Source organism: Mustela putorius, unplaced genomic scaffold (genome assembly GCF_011764305.1).
Source record: "Mustela putorius furo isolate JIRA1106 unplaced genomic scaffold, ASM1176430v1.1 tig00000275_pilon_pilon_pilon, whole genome shotgun sequence".
Lineage (NCBI taxonomy): Eukaryota > Metazoa > Chordata > Mammalia > Carnivora > Mustelidae > Mustela > Mustela putorius.
In genome coordinates this window covers 15,917,763-15,940,304 of record NW_025421341.1, presented here as the reverse complement: position 1 = coordinate 15,940,304, position 22,542 = coordinate 15,917,763, and positions in this window count along the sequence as shown.

Below are 22,542 nucleotides of genomic sequence, written 5' to 3'. Positions count from 1 at the left end.
GGAATCTTAAAAGACCCCACCTGGGTTAGAGGGTCACTCGGCTGACACCAATGGACAGAGGCATGACTCACTCCTATCACATCTCAAGGGAGATCACAATGATTCTAGGTCCAGCTTGGACCATTTCAAGCAGCTCACTTTCAACAACGTTCAAATGCCATTAAAAATCTTTTTATTTTTTTGAGACTGTGGAAATTTTCAGTAAAATGGAAACAAATTGCTATAAGTAAACCATTTGTCACAGTCTGATTACTTTGCAGCCACTCTGGGAACACCAATTTGTCATGCTAGATCAAGATAACCACAACCTGACTAGAGGAAATGGCTTTTTGCCTACTAGTTGTGATTTTTTTTTAAACGTTCACGCAGAGAGACGTGCTCCACAGAGTCTTCAGGTTCCACTCCAGCTGTGCTACCAAAGAGGACAGCGAAGGCCTTAGGAACAAATGGCACCATCTAAAAGAGATTAAAAGGCAAAATAATTAACTATTGTTAAATGTAAAACTCAGAATTGGAAGTAAATATACATTTAGAGTATAATACTCCATTGCACATATTGAAGTTATCTAAATGAAAAAAAGTTTAAAAAAAACTTTTCTCATTTGGAAAAAGAAGGATGGACAATAATCAAATAAATGTTTTCAGCTACATTAATTTCTCAGCATAAAGTAGGCAGTTAAGAGATGTTCGGTGATTTTTTAGTTGCTTGCTATGAAAGAGACCACCAATTTGTCCATATATTTTTCACTGGATTTTGAAGTTGTGATTTTAAAAAAACAGATTTGTTTAATCACCTGATCTTAAACAGTTTAAGTATAATTTGGGCTCAAAGAGAAGACAATTATTCAATATTCTTTTCATTTTTTTCTTATATAAACACTCAGAATATAATAAAAATAACATTAAGTGAGTGAGACCTACAACTTGCTGAGTTAGCAAAGGTCAGGAGCTCTTATTAAATCAGGTCCCTACAGTGAGTTTTGTAAACTAAGAATGCTTTTGGATGCCTTTTTGCATCTCTAATAACCCTCACCATGACAACGATCACTTTTTCTCAAGAGTGATGCTAGTTCACCAATTGTGTTATTGATCAGTTAAGTCTAGAAGAGTAAATGCACTCATTGCCTTACTAAGCTCATAAGATGAAACTGTCAGTAAAGATAGTCATGTATTTTTGCAAAACGCCATTTGTCAAATAGGATATCCAGTAGGATACCACTACTGCATTTTGACCGCAAGTGCACCTTTCAACATATATTTTGAAAGCAATTTTTTAATAGTCACAAACTGAATGGGTGGTTCTTAAAGTAAGTATTAATATTTTGAGTCCATCTATTCTCTTCACAAGGCTTTCCTTCCATTTTCATGCAGGCACATGCCTGTTTGACTTAAGGCATTATTTTCAAATTGTTTGATCTTGTAATATTAAGCAAACTCAGATATTATCATATTCTAAGAAAATATACATCTTATTCCAGAAAATCTTAGTGATAAATCTTTCTGAGGCTCATTGCAGAAGTTAATTTTGGAACCTAAATGTCTTCTAAACATTATCAGTTTATTTACCTCTTGGTATTGGGTTTGGGACTCCATAGGACTCCAGTGGATGGATGATAATGGAAAGAGATAAAGAAATTCTTTCACATGATTAATTTCTTATTTAGCAGCTATTAGCTTTGCAAATTCTCATCTCTATTGTCTACTGCATCATTCTACATATCATATAAATATTGTCCTTTATGGAAACATTTTTCATAGCCAGAAGTTCTTTGTTGTCATGACTATTGCCTAAAAACACCTATCATTTGATAAAATTTATATGGTTGTCTACCTTCAATAACTAGTATCAAGCTATGCAATATCTATGTGTATGTATACTAATCCATCATTCTTTCATCTATATGTTTTCAATTGCAAATATTTTTAAGACTATCATCAGAAAAATGGGGATATAAATGAACTTAACCCATAGGTTTTTTTTTTTTTTAATGAGTTTACTTCAAAAAAATTAAGGAAGTTTTAGGTTCAAAACAAAATTGAAAGTATCCCCTCTCCCACCACACATGCACGCTTTCTTCATTATCAACATCTCTCATCAGAATAGTACATGTGTTACCATGGACAAATCTACATAGACACATCATAACCACCCCAAATCCATAGCTTATATTATGGTTCACTCTTGGTGTGTGTTCTGTGCATCTGAAAAATGTGTGATGACTTATATCCATCATTATAATATGATTTAGAGTATTTTCACTGCTCCAAAAATCCTCTGTGCTCTGCCTATTGGTTCTCCCACCCAAACGTTTTTTCACCATGTCCATAGTTTTGCCTTTTCAAGAATGTCATACAGTTAGGATATATATAGAATGTAGCCTTTTCAGATTGACTTCTTTCACTGAGTAATATGCATTTAAGTTTCTTCCATGTCTCTTCATGGCTTGATACTCATTTCTTTTTAGTGCTGAATAACATTCTATTCTTTGGAGGTACCACAGTTTTTTTATCCATTCACCTACTGAAAGGCATCTCCGTTGCTTCCAAGTTTTGACAATTATGAGTGGAATTGATATAAACATCAATGGCAGATTTTTGTGTGGACCACAAGTTTTCAATCCCTTTGGATAAATGCCAAGAGTGTACTGGGAGGCACGGTAAAATTACATTTAGTTTTGTAAGAAACTAAATTGTCTAACTGAGTAAGCTAACTAAACTACCTGCCAAATTGTCTAACTAAACGAACTAACAAAACTAAGTAAGCTATCTAACTAAATTAAACTAAGTAAGCTAACTAACTGAACTAACTGCCCAACTGTCTTCCTGCCAGCTACATGTGAAACTTCTTGTTATTCCGCATCCTCACCAGCATCTGATATCAGTGCTCTGAATTTTGGCCATTCTAATGGGTATGAATTTTTTTGATTTTTCCTTTATAATATATAATGAGGAGCATATTTTCATATGCTTGTTTGCTTCCTGAGTGAGGGGTTTATTAAGATTTTTGACTGACTTTTAAAAGATTGAGTTGTCTGTTTACTTATTGTGAAGTTTTAAGAGGTATGTACATGTGTAGATAATAGTCCTTCATCTAATGTTCCTTTTGCAAACACTTGTTCCCAGTCTGGGTCTTATCCTCTAATTCTCTTGATATTATTTTTTATAGAGCAGAAGTTCATAATTTTAATAAAGTCTAACATCAATTATTTTTTTTCTGAACTGTATTTTTGGTGTTGTATCTAAAAACCATCACCATACCCAAGGTCATCTAGGTTTTCTCCTATGTTATCATATGTGTTTTAAAGTTTGCATTTTATATTTATATCTTTATTTTTAGTTAATTTTTTGGAAGAGGGTAAATTCTGTGTCTAGTTTTTATATTTTTGCATGTGAATATCTAGTTGTTCCAGCATTGTTTGTTAAAAAGACTATTTTGATTTCATCGTATGCCTTTGTTCCTTGTCAAAGATCAGTCGACTTTGTTCATGAGTTTCTGTTTCTGGCTTATTTTGTTTCATTGATATTTTTTTTTCTGTTCTTTCACCAATACCACACTGTATTTATTTTTCTTTTCTTTTCAGTGTTCCAGAATTCATCCAGAATTCATTTTTATGCACCACACCCAGTGCTCCATGCAATACATGCCCTCCATAATACCCACCACCAGGCTCACCCAACCTCCCATTCCCTCCCCTCAAAAACCCTTGGTTTGTTTCTCAGAGTCCACAGTCCCTTATGGTTCATCTCCCCCTCCAATTTCCCCCAATTCACTTCTCCTCTCCATCTCCCCATGTCCTCTGCATTATTCCTTATGCTCCACTGTCTTGATTACTGAAACTTTATATACCATGTCTTGAAGTCAGGATGTTTCAGTTCTTCAACTTCAAACTGTGTTGACTATTCTGGATCTTTTGCTTCTCTATATATACTTTATTTTTTCTTTAAGGTTTTAAGTACTCTCTGCACACAAGTGGGACTCGAACTCACCACCCCAAAGTCAAGAGTCACATGTTCTACTAAGTGAGCCAGCAAGGACCTCTACATACATACTTCAAAATCAGTTTGTTGATATCCATAAAATAATTGCTGGGATTTAATTTGAATAGCATTGAATTTAGAGATCAAACTGGGAAGAACAAAAATCTTGACAATTACTGAGTGTTTCTATTCATGAACACAAAGTATTTATTCAATTAATTCTTTGATTTCATTCATTGAAGTTTTGTAGTTTTCCTTATATAGACCTTATAAATATTTTGTTAGATTTATATCTAAATATTTCATTTTTGAGAGTGTTGATGGTATTGTGTTTTTAAAGTCTAATTCCACTTGTTCATGTTGGTGTATCATAAAGTGATTGACATTTATGTAATGATCTTTTATCCTTGTAAACTGCAATCTTAATAGAACTACTTATTAGTTCCTGGAGTTTTTGGTTGATTCTTTTGACATTCCACATAAACAATCATGTGATTGGCCAGTTCTATATCTTCCTACCCAGTCTGCATACTTTTTATTCATTTTCTTGCCTTATTGCATTAAAAAAGACTTTCTGTAAGATGTTGAAAAGAGTGACAAGAAGGACTATCCTTCTTCTGAACCTGATTTAGTAGAAAAGCTTATAATTACCCATTACTGAGTATGATGTTAACTGGAGGTTTTTGGTAGATCATCTTATAAAAGGTAATGAATGTAGACTTCTAAGGATTCTGTACTTAGTAGTTAATAAATTCTCAACAAATTATTAGCTATGATGATTATGATGATGATGATGATATAGTAACCAACAATGTAATAGACACTTTAGATATAAATTCATACAGTATTAAACCTTCAGTAAAGAACTTTACCATATCAACAGAAATAGATTTTAGATGTATTCTTCACTTGGTCTTTCCAGTAATCAGTGACCAACAGGTTCTCATAGATTTTTGGTGAATTCTCTAGAAGCTCTTGGACATATTCTTTCTATATACAAGACATCTTTCCAGAAAATGTGCTCAATAAACTGCTTGCTGTTACTTCTTTTTACCTTAACAGGGAGTTGACAAGAAGGCTAAATTTATCTTTCTTCTGGGAACTTCTCCAACATACTTGTACTTGTTAATACTTACTGATCAGTGAAGCTTAATATCTAGAGCACAGACTAGGGAGATTAGCAAAATTCTAGGTATTAATTTTAGGGGCAGACCTTCTAGATCATCCCAATACAGTAGAACCTGATTGGTGTACAGGAGGCTCTTTAGGTAAGCTCTTTAAGCATGATCTTTTCTTTCTCTCCCAACCTCAATAAACAAAAACAGAACCAAAAAAGTGTGTCTTCTAAGTACATACCATAGAAGGAAACCAAGGTCAGCTCTTTACTGTTTTGGGCACAAAGGGATGTACCAGAGGCTTTGTTAATGAAGATACTTGATTTTTTAGAAGCAAAAGAAGAAAATACATGGAAATTGCTGTCAGCCGGAATATGTGGAATAATAACAACAACAACAACAACAACAACTACTACTACTACTACTACTACTACTAGAGTGTCTGTGAGTTTAGAGAGTATTTTTGGAGGATAGTCATAATGATTCACTTAGAATACTATGGGCATTTTAAAGTGAATTTTTAACATTAGGAAAATGGTTAACATTTTAACATTTAATTTAACATTAGAAAACATCTAATTTAACATTATTAGAAAAATGTTTATTATTAGGAAACTGTGAATTTTTAACATTAGGAAAAACCAAACTCCAAATTCTTTGATACTTTCTACAATCTGAATGCAAGTCTGGATGGAAAATGGAACTCATTCAGAATGGCATTTTTTTATTCTTATGCTATTTAAAATATTTTGTTCTCTTTAATATCCTATCCTAACATTGTGGATTTTTTAGCAATCTAGAAGGTTGGTATTTCTTATTAGAATAACAAGTTAAATTTGGATAAAACACCTAAATAAAAGTAAAGCACAGAAACGTACTTATATTTATAAAATAGTATTACTTTAATTCTTTGAAAATTAAATCACGCCTTATTTTCCTTGATGGAGAAAATATATTGGATCTTCCAAATTAATGAGGTGCCTAAATAGGTAGGAACATCCAAAAAGACATGATATATGTAAAAAAAAAAGAAGAAGAAGAAGAAGAAATTTCTCAGACTTTATATTTCTACCTGACATTAACCATTCTCCTATAAAATCTCCATGATAGATTTTTAATCTCCCAAAATTACTGACATTTATTCAATGTTTTGAAAGTCTTTTTATCTTAAAGTAAATATCGAGTTAAAAAAATCCTTTCTGTTGAAAGTCAAATAGAAACTCATAATGGAGAAAAAAAAAGTTAATGATGAGACAAATGTAATTAAAATTGTAATGTAAAAAAGCTGAATTGTATCCCACACAGTATATGCTGGCTTTTATTGTTGTGATAAAATACAGCAGCTAGATAAGGTCTGTACTTTTCATTCTAGGAATAGATCTATTTGATCTCAAGCATGATGCATTTTAACTACCAATGGCTTAGCAAATGTAGTTTAAGTACTGTGTTCAAAATGCCAATGATTAATCTACAAAGTTTACTATAAAAAAGTTTTTAATTGGGACTGTTTTAATGCATCACAATGTGATCATTCCTTTAAAACCAACAAAAAGCATAAAATCATCTAACCCCTGATTTAATTTCTACCATCCTGAGAATAAAGAAATAACTACACCTGAGAAGAAATAACTGAGAAGGTAGATAACTACTTTTGTCTTCTATGATGCCAAATTTGGAATAAATTTTCCAGACTTTTCACTTTTTTCTGGAATTCACAATGATACTCAAAGCCCAAGAACTTTGCTACATCTGAGACCATATGAACCATTTCCCATTTTGAGCACTGCACAGGCTGGCAAAAATGATGAACTATTCTGAAATCGTATTTGACTGAGAGTCTACTACATTTAGTTCTGCACAATATTGATCAGCGTACTTGCTGGGTTTGCAACAAAACCTAGCATCATTATTCAGCACTATTTAAATGTAGCCAAAGGACCTCACTTTATTTCTTTTCCTGTTTTCTCTTTTCTCTCCTGATGAATTGCACTGCACTCCTTTTAAATTAGGCAGGATGGGGGTGGGGGACATTGGGGAACATCCATCTGCATTTTTGAACAGCATCTCTTGGATCACAGGTGCCTTATGGAAAGAAAATGAACAGTGAATGTGATTCTCTCACTTTACCTGTTGAAAGTTGAATTTGCAGAATATAACTGTGAGATTTTCTCTTCATAGTTACAGTCTTCTATCTCACTCCAAGCACTCCTGATATTAATTTGATAGATTCAGCCTCTGAATGCTCTTGGTTTAAGATAAGATCTGCTCTGTTCACCTGAAGTCTGATTGCCAACCATGCAAAAATAATTACTATTAAGCCTATTCAAATCTTTCCTGTAAAACAATATCTTCTCTAATATTTACCTTAATTAACTTAATACCACCACTACTCTCTGCTTCTTCCAAAACCAAAATAATTGCAATTTAAGAATGCGCCTCCAGCAAAAGGTAATCTGCCAATCTCTTTTGCAAAGGCTATTTTAGACTGAACAAGAAGAAAAAAACGTTCTATCTCAAGGAAAAGGATTTTTAAAATTTAAAATTTGAAAGTACCTATTGATATTTTGGACTTTGACCAAAATCAATCATCACATTTTTTATAATTTGCAATTTGTCTGTAAACTCAATTTTCAAAATCCTGTATTTGTATTGAATACCTCTTGTGTGCTGCCTCACTCCCCTCAGTTAACCTTTTATACCTGTGACATTATACCTGACATTGCTGTGTTTACCCACTTGGTATAGGTGTAAATAGAGGATTTTTCTTTTCAATTGTACAAAGACCCTCAAGCCTCCTACCTAGGTCTAGGAACTTGCCCAGAACTCACACAGATACCATGTGGGAGTGGGATGGAATTAACCATCCTTCACTTATGGGAGAGGAGCCCATAGTTTGATCCCTTCTATGGACAATCCAATAATGGACATGGGAAGATCCCGGCAGGATTGAGCTGGTGGCCAACTTGATAATGCACATTTGCTTTGACTTTTCCCCTTTCTCCACTCCATCCCTTTGTTCCTTGGAAGGACTTCTTAAATAAACCGCCAGGATGGAAGATATTACTTTAGATTCTACTTTTGTAGAAACCCAAACTAACAGAGTATCCTCATTTCATTTTAGAAGATACAGCCTTAAATTTGGAATTTGAGATTATGTTCCTGGTTGTCACCAAAATATTAATAAAGGATTATTGAATCAGCATAAGGAAAGTCACTAAGGGAATCTCCTTGAACCCAACAATTACACTGGGTTAAAAAAAAAAAAAAAAAGTTCATTTTCCAAAGAACTTTAATATCAGACAAGAAAGATGCCAGGTCTAACAAAATACAATTTAGAATTTTGCTTTGAGAGTTTCAGGGGATCTCCGAGGTCCCACCAGTCTGAGGGTTTTATATTAAGGACCACAAACCAAAGTAATGGCAATAGAACAAGTACTCACTCAAGAACCCAACAGTGGACATGCAGGACTCTCAGCCTCTTCTAGGCATCATCCACTATGGGCATAGTCCTGAAGTGGCTTAAGAGGAAGCTCTGCAGAAGTTGTCCACACCTGTTAACATAGATCTCTGCCCTGTGCTGCTAGAGCCTCCTGTCATGACTATGACCATCTTCTCAGTAGTGGCCAGTGTAACTGGAGCTATGGTTACTCTACTAAGTTTCTCTAAGTTCAATGCTAAACTGTGCACACGGCCTTTTCGACCCACGAGAGTCTCTAGCTCATAGACAGCCCATGTGCTTGCTGCCTCAAGGTTAATACAAAGCAAAATACAGACAAGCTTGGGGTTAAGGTGCTGCTCAGAATCACACAAAGGCTGTTGTTTGAGGGTTCCTTCCCAGTGGCTTTTACATGTATTTCTTTTTAAAAAGTAGTGTACCAGATATTGTTAAATTTGAGTAGGTAGTTCATGTATATTATATATTTTTTATTAAATTTAGCATACATTTAAAGAATTTTATATTTAATTATTTTAGAAAATATTAAACTTTATAAAATACTTGACAAAATATCAGAGGAATAATATTACAATTTTTTTAATTCACTTTCACTATTGGACCTCACAATTACTCTTACCACAGTTACCATTAGAAAACTATCAAGTGAGATACGTCATACAGCATCAAAAATCTGCTTCTCCAATTTTGTTCTTTATCCCATTTGCTTCTCATTTTTACTTTGGTGGAATGGAAATCCAGTTCACAGTAGCTTCCATAGTAACAATCCACTATGATCCATAGTTTCTCCTCTTATTTTCCAAATACTTAACCATATTCAAGCTCTCTAGATCTCAAAAAGTAGTCATAGTATTCTAATAAGAATCTGGCCAGCCCCTTGGAAGAAAATTCCCTTTATCTCGTCTTCTCCTTTCTTATTTATTTTCCAATGCAGCCTGTATTTTCAAAGTTGCCTTGGTAGGTTGTTTGCTTGTGTTCATCTGGACATGAGTGTGGCCCTGGACTTAAGGCCGTTTATCTTCTCTTTAATATGATTTATTTGTTGACTTTCACTATCTTACCAAATAATAATAAGATTCTCTTTAACCTTTTCCTTTCAGATTTTTTATCCAAGTCATAATGTTAAGTCCCCATTCACTTTCTTCTACATTTTTTCAATGTCGCCAACCTGTTAAGAAAACATTCTAAATTCTATATTGTGTTTGTAAAATTTGTTATTTGTATTTGGCCTTTTTAAAAAACATATTAGTCATTCATACAAAGTAACAATTGTGTTATACTCTAATAAGGAAGAAATAAAGAAGTACAGGTTTGTTTCGACAGAAGTGTTTGCTAGCTAGTAGGGTCCACTGGCTGCTTTCATTGAGATGGAAGTCAGCTCCTAAGTTTCTGAAGTAAAGCATCTGATTCAGCAAGAGGCTTACCCAGAGGATGTTTACTTTCCACAGCATCTTAGGAAAAAGTTGGAGGATACACAAAATATCCACACTGAGGAAAAGATCAGGGAGCCATATTTTTAAAGAAATACTTTGTGTTTGCCTACTTATACATGTTGTGTACACACATGTGTGCATGCATGTATGTACAACTCCATTTTCTATTACATGAAAGATGAAGTTGAGACGTTTTTAAATTTTTATTTTTTATTCAATTTATTTTTTGTTTATTTTATTATTTTATTTATACTATTTATTTACTTTATTATATATAATATATAATAATTTATTATTAATAATGCATTTTATTATTTTATTAATTTATTTAAAATTATTATTTTTTATTTTATTTTTATTTATTTATTTGACACAAGAGAGAGATCACATGTAGGCAGAGAGGCAGGCAGAGAGAGAGGGAAAAGCAGGCTCCCTGCTGAGCAGAGAGCCCAACACAGGGCTAAATCCCAGGACCCTGAGATCATGACCTGAGCTGAAGGCAGGCTTAACCCACTGAACCACCCAGATGCCCCGAAGTTGAGACATTTTTTAAAAGCATTTTTAAACAAATTATTACTGTGCATTCAGAGAAGTATCACCAAATTTGATAGGTAATCTTTGATGCTAAATTTTATTAAATGACATCATATGTATTAGATTAGAGCAAGGGTTGCTCATACAGCCAAGGTTAAAGGAAGTGCATCCCCATGTGGAACAAACAAGTCTTGGTCTGATCATTTTGGTGTATAGGGAATTCAACCTGGTGTGAAATAACAAAAAATTGAAATACCCCTTTTGAGCTTTGGCATAAAACAATACTTGAAGCAATAGTGCCAAAAATGATAACAAGTCTGAACTTTATGTAAGTTCAGGTACACAGTTAATTGTACAATGACATCCACTCTACTGAAGTGGTACTTATTTTTTTTTTTAACTTTTAACAATACCATAGAACTTGAAAACATAATTTTTACTGAAAACCCTAGGATTTACTCTATGTGATGTGTGTGTGTATGTGTGTGTGTGTGTGTGTTTTGAGTATAAGGCAAGAAATGGGTGTGACAGACAGGAAAAGGAAATAGTTTGACAAACATTGTCAGCACTTTAAAACAGTTTTGTGTTTTTTTGTTTTTTTTTTTTTAAGATTTTATTTGTTTATTTGACAGAGACAGCAAGAGAGAGAATACAAGCAGGGGAAGAAGGAGAGGAAGAAGCAGGCCTCCCACTGAGCACGGAGCCTGGTGAGGTGCTTGATCCCAAGACCCTAAGATCATGACCTGAGCCAAAGGCAAACGCTTAATGACTGAGCCACCCAGGTACCCCTAAAACAATTTTTAAATTAAAAAACACACATACAGTGGTGCCCAGGTGCCTCAATGGGCTAAGTCTCTGCCTTCGGGTCAGGTCATGATCTCATGGTCCTGGGATCGAGCCCCGCATCAGGCTTTCTTCTCAGTGGGGAGCCTGCTTCCCCTCCCCTATTCCCCACCTGCTTACTTGTGATTTCTCTCTCTCTGTCAAATAAATACATAAAATCTTTAAAACATACATACACAGACACACACACATACGCACGCACACAAAACTAACTAATTGTGTGCCCTTGGGTAAATTTCCTAGGCTCTCTGCACTTCATTTTGCTCATCTATAAAATAAAAATAAAAATGACATTTACTTCACAAGGTTGTGAAAGTGATGCCAACTGCTGTTAGCAAGACAGTCATGGCAGTTGTCAACATACCTGAGGAGTGGGGACCTTGAGAAGATGAAGAGGTTGCAGCACTGGGGTGGGGATAGTTTGGAAAGGGGGAATACAAAAATCAAGAAAGTCTTCTCTGAGGACAATAAAATGAAGAAATAAACAAGATAAATATAAAGAATCAAACTACAGTTAATTTTCAAAACACTGGAGTCTGCTCCTCAGAGTCCCAAAGAAAAGAATTTTACTGATCTTCAACTTTTTAAAAATTCTACCAAATTACATATGTTTCAAAGTCAAATTACAGTTGGCTGAGGTGTGGTTTTCCTGGCTTCACCACTTACTAGCTAAACAAATGTGCATACGTTATTTAAGCTTTCTGTGTCACTATTTTCTTTTCTCAAAGATAACAGTAATAATTAAAACCCGTTGCCTAGGGTTAAATGAAATAATTTATGTAGAGTTATTCATGGTCCCTGCCACTTAGTAAGTACTTAGCAAATTTTAGCTGTAATGATTACCTTTCTATCTTGTCAATACCAAGACAGATTTTAATTCCTAAAATCTTTCCATTTATACAGTCCTGAGATCCCCTCTCATAGCTCTTAGCTAAGAAACAGAAATAGACATTTCCCAAATTGACATGGAATTAACTCTAAACTTAACAAATGGCAGAAAATCTTATTTGTTTCCTTGAAAAGAATAAATGGTGGGATTTTAAATTGTTAAGTGGATAATTAGGAATGTTAATTGGCCAAAAATACCGCTTGAGCCCCTATTATAATAACCTTACCTATTGTGGCATAATAGGAAACTCTTAATTCCTGAAAATTGCCACCTTCTCTGCCCTACCTCATTTGCACAGAGGGGGCTCTTACAGAAACAATTTACCATGTGATCACCACCTTTAGTCACCAATGATCAGTGATCAGATAGAGGCCACCTAGTCCATTCTGGGCCTATGAAATTCTCCCTCCCAACAAAGTGGAATGAAATATAGAAGTTGTTTTCCTTTCTTTTCTTTTTGGTGTCATTAAGTAACTCACCTTCTTCTTTTTTAAAAAATTCAATTCAATTAATTAACATATAATGTATTATTGGTTTCAGAGGTACAGGTCTGTGATTCATCAATCTTAAATACTATCCAGTGCTTATTATGTCACATCACCCAGTTACCGCACCCTCCGACCCACCTCCCCTCCAGCTCCCCTTATCTTGTTTCCTACTGTTAAGAGTCTGTATAGATTAGTCTTCCTGTCTTGTTTCATCTCATTTTTTTTTTTTTTCCTGTTTCTGGTTAAGTTGGTTTGTGCTATTTTCTGTAATTTCCATTTAAAATGTTCCAATTAACATCCATATATATTATACATTTTATTTCAAGTTCAACCTGAACCTAAGACTATGTCAACAAATTGATGGATAATGAAGATTCTATTAAAATTACCTTTAAAATATCAAAAAATATCAACATTTACACTATAATATGATTATCTAAACACAAAGCAGTGAACAATTAACAATAATCATCTTTAGGATAGGAAAATAAAGATATCAAATTTCTTCAAAATCAGGTATATGATTTTCCCACTGGACCTTGTCTGACAGTTATAGACATCATTGCCAGTTCACATCCATGGAGAGCACAAGGCATTCATTTTTATTGGTGATCACACATATATAGTCCGCATATATATTGTAGAACAAAACTCATGAAAATAGGTGAGAACAAAGCAATCTGGTAGACATGCCTAGCAAAATGAGTATGACATTTATAAAAAACTAAGTTTAAAGTCTTGGGCAGAATAAATACATAATTCCGGGCTATCTAACGCTTTTCTCAGACCTGACCTTTTGTTAAGATAGAGAACTACTATTATGATTGCTTAAAGGACTTACATTTCACTGAGTGTTGCTAAAATGTTAAATCTTACTACTGGCATACAAAAAAAGAGGAGGAAGTGAACTGTAGAAGGTGTTTCACTAGCTATAGTAGTTTTGATATTAATCTGATGGGGGGGAAAAAAACATGGGAAGGGAAATCAACCCTATAACATACACAAAATGGAGAATTAGAAATAACAAAGTTAGTAGAACTATCTCAACTTACTTGATCTTACAAATTTGGTTTTCTTACATTGAAAGTACTTATATTTGTAAATTAGTAAAAACAACTTTCATCATAGATCATTATCAGCTAAGTGCATGTAGAACTTACACCCAAATCTTATTTATTTATTGCAACATCTTTTTTTTCTTCCACAGTTGGTTGATGTTATTGAAATTCATTTTCACTAACCCAGAGGAGAGCAATATTAATATTAATTTTCATTCTGAATACCGTATAAAAAGAGATTTTTCTCATTATTAAAAAAGAAAAAACTGCTTAGCATATCTAAATGAAGAATATACAGTTTGTAACAAAGTACAATAGCAATCATAGAAAGCTACAAAATACTATTATTCTCTTAAGACTTCCATCAAATCAGCCATAGAAAGTGAAATATGAAATCTAAGCAAAAGCGTTCAGACAGCCATGCATAGATGCATATTGTAAATACCTCTATTCAGCTTATTAGAGGCTTCCATGTTGTCTCTCTGTAATTTGTGGTTGTTTCATCAGCAGAGACTATTGTCTTTAAGCACAGCGAGCATCGCTTTTAAGAGTTAAATGGAACGGAGAGCATGAAAAAGCTATGAAAGCAAGCTGACTAATTTGTGATAATATCGAATTGAATAAAGGCCTGATTTCATCAAAAGCAGATGGAAGGATATTTCTGGTTTTTCAAATGTTAATGAATAAATACCATTTAATTTCATAAATTTTCAAAGTATTCTGAAGATAATTATTTCATAAAAATTTCCCATTTCCATTACATGCGCGCAGCTGCACTGAAGACCACGGGAGATGTGTGTGTGTGTGCAATTCTGGGCGGGCGGTAATAAGTCATTATCATAATTCACAGGTGACTTCTACATACTATGAAAGTTAATCCAGAAGAAGGCTTACTGACAAGTGCATTTCTCTGAAATCCATGTCCATGGATACTGAACAAGAGAAGAATGTATGCTGGTGAAACTTGGCCTGTTTTGTCAAAGGAATCTGTCCCCCCTGAAGCAACACCCCTAACTTTCCCTGTCCTAGAATTAACCAATTTGGAGTTATGCATCCTGAGTCATGACATCCCTCTCATGTAAACTGCTGTCTCCTAAATATAGAGACAACTGGTGAAAAGAGTATCAGAGGATCAAGAACATGTAAGAGCTTGTAAGAAGCAGCTGCAGAATTCACTTACTAATGATTCAGATGCTGCATTTCACCTCAGCTAATGAAAAAGAAAGTGTCCTTCTTTTTGGTCTCTTTCTCATTTAGCTCCTAATTCTCTCCTTGGTCTTGCATTATTTTTATTCTACTGTGTGTATGTGAAAGCTTTCCTTCTGCATTCAGTGTATGTTGCATGACTAGCTACTCACACATTCACTATTTATTCAGAATAAATAGAGCTGGAATGGACACTGGAAAATCAGTCAGGTGGGAGACTGAGCACCAAACAAGCCAAATGACTTCTTCAGTGTCACATGACTAATTTGTGATGGAGGCCAGATAAAAACACAAGTCTGAATTCTTTAGATTACATTTGTTCTTATAGAGGGAGATCCAGAGCTATGTGAATTAGAATATACTGAGGTGATACTGAAAGTATGAATTCATAGGTTCCTTCTTATAACTAATGAATTGAAATCTCTGGGGGTGGGTACAGCCTAAAATGTGTACTATTAAAAAGTTCCTAGGGCACCTGGGTGGCTCAGTGGTTTAAGCCTCTGCCTTCAGCTCAGGTCATGATCTCAGGGTCCTGGGATCGAGCCCCCCTCCACCCGCATTGGGCTCTCTGCTCAGCGGGAAGCCTGCCTCCCCCCTCTCTCTCTGCCTGCCTCTTTGCCTACTTCTGATCTCTGTCTGTCAAATAAATAAATAAAATCTTAAAGAAAAAAGTTCCCAGTGATTCTCATGAATGTTAATATCCTTGAGTAACTATAATGCACCATAGTAACCCTCTTAGATTGCTTGGGATACTATTAAATTTTGGGGAGGGGAATCTTGGGATATCATAGTTCTAGTTTCTGTCAGTGAAGTTTGCCATGAACAGATAAATAAAGTAATAAAAAATGAGACAGGGTAAATTCAAGGAACAGATATGTGAGTAACAAAAGAAAACAACACATGTGCCTACAGGATATAAAATGTGATGATGATAATGTCTTTGGTGGGGCATCACACATTTCAGAAGAAAAATGAATTACTTTCTTTATTAGAAGTATGGAGTTTAAAAAAAGAAGTATAAAATTTCAATTAAGAGGATAGTGGATTTCACAGGTAGGAGAGCTGCTGTTGATGATATTTTGATAATGATAAGGATTTTGATATTATCTATCATGAAATGAAGGAGCTAGAAAGAAGAGGCTAGGGTGGAACCAGAGGAGTAGGTTACAACAATTGACCCTGATACATGTTGAATCTAATCAGAAGGACAGAGTTGAGTGTGATCATGTTGAGCTTCTCTTGACCGTGGAGGATGTTGGTAATTGAAATGTATTATCGTCATGAGTCCTTCACAGATATACCATGACATCATAAGCTCTTGTTAGCCTCTGGAATGGGTGTCTGCTGAGCTAAGAATTGTTACTTGCATCTTTATTATTTTTGTCCCTTTGTGTCAAAGTTTTTATTTTTATTTTTTTATTGTGCATGTTAGTTTTTGAGGCAGTGTTCTAAGAGCCATTGTTTATGTACAACACCCAGTATGTCAAAGTTTTAATACAAAAGTTAGCTTCCAAGACTCAAGCTTCGATTAAAACATCTTCAGGTACTGAAGGTACAAGCCTCTATTCACTTCCCAGAGGAAGGGAACATCTACAGTCTCTCATATTTGAGATAGCAACAGAGCATCAACTGTGAGCTGCTTAAAATTACAGAATCTCAGCCCTCGCTAGATCTTACAGAGTCAAAAATTTGCATTTTTAACAACATTCTAAGATGATTCATAGGTATGTTAAAATTGGAGAAGCTGTTAATCTGGGGTAGACGAAGATGGACCTTGACTGTAATCTTGCCTTTTCCAGTTTATACTACTCAAGGGTCCCAGATTAATTTTTTTTTAAATTTTAAAACACCTTTTATGTCATCTCTCTAATTTTTAAAAAAAAGAGAACGTCAAAAGTGTTCTATTAATAAGTCTTTTGTTTTTTAAGGCATTTGAAGTCCTCACAATCTAACTTCATCTAACTTATTTTGTGTTTTCCTACCCATTTTTTCTCTTTACCAAAGCTTCAATAAAATGATACAGATTGTTGTTACTCAGATATATTGATACTTCCTGGTTTCCTCTGCCGTTCCAGATGCTATCTAAGACGTAAAGGTTCATGTTCCTTCTCTGCCCATATTAATGTAACTTGCAGTATCTAATTCATCAGCCACATTCTCTATGACATCTTCCTTACTATTGTCATGTGTATCTTTTAATAACCTCACATCTTCTTGTTCATACCTCTTTAATGATTTGTACCATGTGCTTTTTAAAAAAAAAAAAAAGATTTTATTTATTTACATAACAGAGAGAGAGATCACAAGTAGGCAGAGAGGCAAGCAGAGAGAGAGGAGGAAGCAGGCTTCCTGCTGAGCAGAGAGCCCGATGCGGTGCTCGATCCCAGGACCCTGGGATCATGACCTGAGCCGAAGGCAGAAGCTTTAACCCACTGAGCCACCCAGGCGCCCCCCATGTGCTTTTTAATACATTTATTAATAACTTGATATTTAGATGAAACATATCACCTCTCTGGACCTCTCTTTACTCATTTGGGAAAGAGAGATTCTCACATAACTATTTATTTTAGCAAGCTTACTATGAAATAATATATAGAAAATCTCTAAAAATATGAAGCATTATTCAAGTGTAAAATGCTCACAGTTTCCAGTGACTTCTCTGAAACATAAGACCCTTGAAGACAGGGATCATGGTTGTGCTCTTCTCTATTCTCCATATATTATGTATAATAAATTTCAAATGAATAAATGCATATTTCAGTGTAACTCCATTTTGACTAAGTTTCCATTTTGACTAAGTTTTATATGTGTGAAAAACTACATATAGTTCTATTTAGTTTCTTTCCAAGGACCTATGTGTTCCTGCATTTTCTTAGAAGCTTCAATTTTTATGTCTTGTTTTTTTTATTTCCTTAAGCATTGTCTTTGCAAATACAATCCCAACCACCTAAATTAGTTAGCTTCAATGGTGTGTTTGTAATTCCTACTACATTTCTACTAAGATTTCCTCAATTTTGGAAGACCTATCTGGCTCCAGGATTCCCAGCTTTTCAGCTAGAAATTGTGGTTAGAAATGCAGACTCTTGATTCTGACTGCATTAGGTTGGACTCTCAGTTATACCATGCAGGAGATTATTCCTTCTGTACCTCAGATTCCTTATCTTAAAAAGAGGGTTAAGAATAGAACTCAACATATGACATTGTTGAGAACTTAAATGTTTTAATATATAATATATTTATAATCTGCATAGAACAATGATAGTCACAAATTAAGTTCAACTAATGTTAGCTTGGTTATTCTGTGAAAAAGTTTTGCGATCTAGAAAGAACTGCACCAATTTTAGGAATTTTTATTATTGTTTAACCCAGAATAGATCTCTTTTATAGGTAAGTGAAGAAATTCCTCATGATTTATTTATGAGTTGAACTTCAAAGAAATTTAAATTCCTTTCGACTAATAAATATCATACAAATTTTGTGTATTTTTATATTATACCAACACATAAAGTTAATCATTCTAATTTCGGGAGAGAAAATATTTTCATGGGCCCTGAAAGTCAATTTGTCAAATAATTATCAATTGGATGATGCTGTTATCAATGTAGAGGTTTCTGATGGCTTCTACTGATGAAAGTGGAGAATTGATTATGATTCTGGTTGATTTGTGTATTCATAAGGGAAAGTAATGAAGAAAATACAAGAGAAATCATTTTCTTCTCAAATTACATCAATATTTCCAAATAAATCTGTTTATTAGTATAAGATTATATTTAGTGTTTATAATAAACTGGCACAGAAACATTAGAATTAGATATATTTATCAAGAATTTGTATTTTTTTCAAAACCAAAACATATTATACATAGCACTGTGGTTTTGTTATGCAGGCACTGTAATCTTCCTATGTGAATGCATTGAGAGAAATAATTTGGATTAAATGAGAAAAAAGAAATATAAGGCAGAAGTGTGACCTCTAAGGTTCAGGCAAATTAAGGTATATAACAAATGAAATTTTTATCAACCTACTTATAATGTTTACTTACAAAAATTCTAGCAAAAAAAGGTAGCTGCTGTTTGAAATAAGATTTCTGAATTCTGAGAGGTGAGTCCTGAGAGAGGTGTAACTATTTGGAGACAATGAAATGAAATCTCTAAGAAAAAAAACATAGAGCCAGTGAGCAGGCCCCAAACATAACTTCATTCTGGGGCAACTAGACAAATGAAGAAGTTATTCTAGCTTTGCATCTACACATCCAGCATTTGAAAGCTTTGCTGCCTTAGCAAAGCCATAGTTTTGTTTCATTTTTTTTTGTTGTCTTTTTTCTCCACATATTTTGCTCAAGTGCTGCTGTAAAAATTTTTTTTTTTTTAAAAGAAAAAGAAAAACTAGGCATTCAACTGCTATCTTCTGAGGAGGTTCATGGTATAATGTGAGAAAATCAAGAATAATTAAAGGAGGAAATAGTTTTGTACATCTCCCAGAACTCAAAGTTGATCTTTTTATAAATATGTCCCACCAGACTTTCCAGAAATATTACATTTGCAGCATTGCATGATAGCATTCAACTTCCACTTCTTAGTGACAAAAAACTTGAAGTAATTATCTTGGCTTGAGTTCTTAGTAAAGTATAGAGATTTTCTGTGAAGTCGGAGTGCTGGAATTGCTTTTGCTACCTCCCTTCAAGAACGATATTAGAGTTCAAGGAACAAACTTCCACTTAAGATGGAATTAAATAAAAAGCAATCACTGTAGTCAACACAAAGCAACTACTAATAATTTTAGGGCTCAATTTCCTTAAAAGATGAAATAATTATAGGTTAATATACAAAAGTTCTCCTGTAATGATTTCACTTGCAATGTCTCTATGGGGAAGCATTCATCAGCTCCAAATGGTTTCCCAACAGAGAAATGTGCTAGAAAAACAGAAAAGTGACATATTATGCCAAAGCAGGAGGCAGTACACTTTAACAATAGAGAAAGGTAATGCATATCTGGGACCCCACCTATTTACTGTTACAACCGTTTTAGTTTGAGTTTCTTAGAAGGCAGAATGCATGTGAACACCGACAGGTACAATATAATAGCATACACCATGTTAATATATAAATCTGAATATTTAAATTTTAATCCTTTTTATAAAATGCAATATGGGGTATATTGTATTTTTTTAATTTTTAAAAAAGATTTTATTTATTTATTTGACAGACAGATCACAAGCAGGCAGAGAGGCAGGCAGAGAGAGAGGTAGAAGCAGGCTCCCTGCTGAGCAGAAAGCCTGATGCAGGGTGTGATCCCAGGACCCCAGGATCATGACCCGAGCCAAAGGCAGGGGCTTTAACCCACTGAGCCACCCAGGCACCCCGGGTATATTTTAAAATAGCTTTGACTTCCTGGGTACATACAGCTGTAATTCATAAATATCCTTATTTATTTTATATTTTTCTTGTAAGGATAATAGCCAATGTTATTTACAATATTTATAATGGCTTTTAAATATTAAGATTGCCTTATGGATAACAACTAAGGATTGCACTCAGATTAGCATTTCAGAAGTATCTTCAGCTTTTGACTTTCAATATACAAAATCTTTTCAGTGGGCTCAAAGTGAAATGTTCCCTTTGCACTTATGTGGAAGCAACCATTAGCGCACACTGCCAGATTGCATATTTTTTTATCATTCCCTGTGTGATTGAGAATTACTTATGCACACTACCTTTTCCCCTTCTTTGCTCTGTCTTTTCCTTTTCTCTTCCCTGAGTCAACCTGAGCAAGTCATCTTAAATGTATGGACTATAAGATATCCTAGATTGTTCCATTGGAAGTTTACTCTATACGTTTTCCTGCATCTTGCCTGGAAATGTACCTGCACCTGCGAAAATGACACATCCCATCCACCCAGCCACATTCCTTGCCTATGCAGACAGCTTTCAACTTAGCCACTGCATGCCTGAGAGGAAAGACCAAGACGACATAAGGGCAATGATCCTTTTGCAAGAGAGGGGAAATCAAGTCAGGATTGAGCAAGGACATTTCAAGCTTTTGAAAGAAAGGGAAAAAAAGGTAGCTAAATAAATACAGGGACCTGAGGAAGAATAGAAAATCCAGGATGCTGAGTATTGTAAAGTTGAAAGTCTGAGAAAAGTGAGCTCAAAATGTTTGTTTATTCAGCAAAAAGCTGGAGGGCAGGAAGTGGGTTTTGTTCCAGGACCTATTTGTTGATTGAATAATGGATGAATAAATGAATGAATATATTATTTCAGTCTGGATGGAATAAGAGAAAAGTATCATTCTTAAATGCTAATTCAGATGAATACTATTGCTATTACTATGAATTATGGTAACAATGATACACTATCATCTTAACTGTATAGAAGAGGAAGCTAAGTGTGGCAGTAAGCTAAGTAGCTTACTCAAGTCTTAATCTTGTTGGCGACAAAGCCCCAGACTCATTTAGACTGTCTCTATTTGAACCCATCACGGTTTGTCACATGGACATCATCTGCCACGATGTTTGAATGAGAGAAGCAATTGCCACTATCCACACTTCATACTACATTGTATTGCAATGGATGGGTTAAATAACCGGTGACACTCTTGGTAACTAGATTCTAGTTGGGCAGATGGGCAGATGTTGCCAACACAAAAAGATAAGAGGAGACCCTCCAGGACCATTCTCCACATTGTGAGGGATCAAAGAGCACATTAACAGAGTCTTGGGTTGGTCTTTCTTATTCATGCCCCCTGCTGTTTGTCATGGGATGTTCTTGTTACACTGTTAGGTGAAGAGAGAATAGAACTGCCCTATGACCCAGCAATTGCACTACTGGGTATTTACCCTAAAGATACAAATGTAATCCGAAGGGGCATGTGCACCCGAATGTTTATAGCAGCAATGTCCACAATAGCCAAACTATGGAAAGAACCTAGATGTCCATCAACAAGATGAATGGATCAAGAAGATGTGGTATATATACACAATGGAATACTATGCAGCCATCAGAAGAAATGAAATCTTTCCATTTGCGACAACATGGATGGAACTAGAGTGTATCATGCTTAGCGAAATAAGTCAAGCAGAGAAAGACAACTATCATATGATCTCCCTGATATGAGGAAGTGGTGATGCAACATGGGGGCTTAAGTGGGTTGGAGAAGAATCAATGAAACAAGATGGGATTGGGAGGGAGACAAACCATAAGTGACTCTTAATCTTACAAAACAAACTGAGGGTTGCTGGGGGGAGGGAGGTTGACAGAAGGGGGGTGGGTTTATGGACATTGGGGAGGGTATGTGCTTTGGTGAGTGCTGATTCCCAGACCTGTACCCCTGGGGATAAAAATACATGTTTGTAAAAAATAAAAAATTAAAAAAAAATATGGCATATAACAATAAACTGCCATTGGGTAACCTATGTTACTTCAACTCTTTGAGTCTTTTTAAACATAAAATGAAGTTGTTGGACTACACAATTTCTATATTAAGTTTTACATTTTAGATATTAAACATGTCATGTTATTATCTCACCATACTACAAATGTTTAAAC